Genomic DNA, 750 nt, shown 5'->3' on the forward strand with positions numbered 1-750 from the left:
AATCGTACGGTGTCGAATAATTTGGTGTCGAATAAATCTGTGTCGAATCGAGCGGTGTCGAATCGTACTGTGGTCAATAGAGTATCACCCGATTTGGGTCTGAGGCGAATCACTGCGAGATTGGTGCCAAAAGAACTAAATTTTGTGCAAAAATTCTCGTGAGTTTCTCGTCAAAAACAACACCAATACCATTCAACAACCGCCCAATTTACCTGATCTGGCACCATGTGACTTCTTCCTATTCGATCGACTCAAAAAACCAGTACGAGGAACTCGTTTTGAGAGTGTGGAGGAAATAAAGCTAAAATCGCTGGAGGCACTAATGGCTATACCAAAAACCGACTTCTAGAAAAGCTTCGAGGGGTGGATCAAACGCTGGCACAAGTGCGTCGCAGCCGACGGGGACTACTTTGAAGGAGACAACTTGAATTTTGAAGAATAAACATGTACTTTTTTTTATGAATAAATTCCGGTTATTTTTTATCATGGTAGTATAATGTTCTCTTCTTTATGCAATATAACTCCGTAATGAATTAATTATATAGTCCGTTACTTACTGACAACAACAAAATACTAATAATAAATATGTTACGTCCTGAGCCTCTGGTTACGGTGGAGCGCTAGTGGTGATATGCAACAGATGCACTGACACCTTTAAGCGAACGTGAATTTTATCCTAACACTGACATAAAGAAAAAAGTCAAGAGTGCACTGGTTATAAGCGAGACAGTTCGGCAACATAGACAGATC

Source organism: Pseudomyrmex gracilis, unplaced genomic scaffold (assembly GCF_002006095.1).
Source record: "Pseudomyrmex gracilis isolate BER0280 unplaced genomic scaffold, ASM200609v1 scaffold_346, whole genome shotgun sequence".
In the NCBI taxonomy this organism is placed as follows: domain Eukaryota; kingdom Metazoa; phylum Arthropoda; class Insecta; order Hymenoptera; family Formicidae; genus Pseudomyrmex; species Pseudomyrmex gracilis.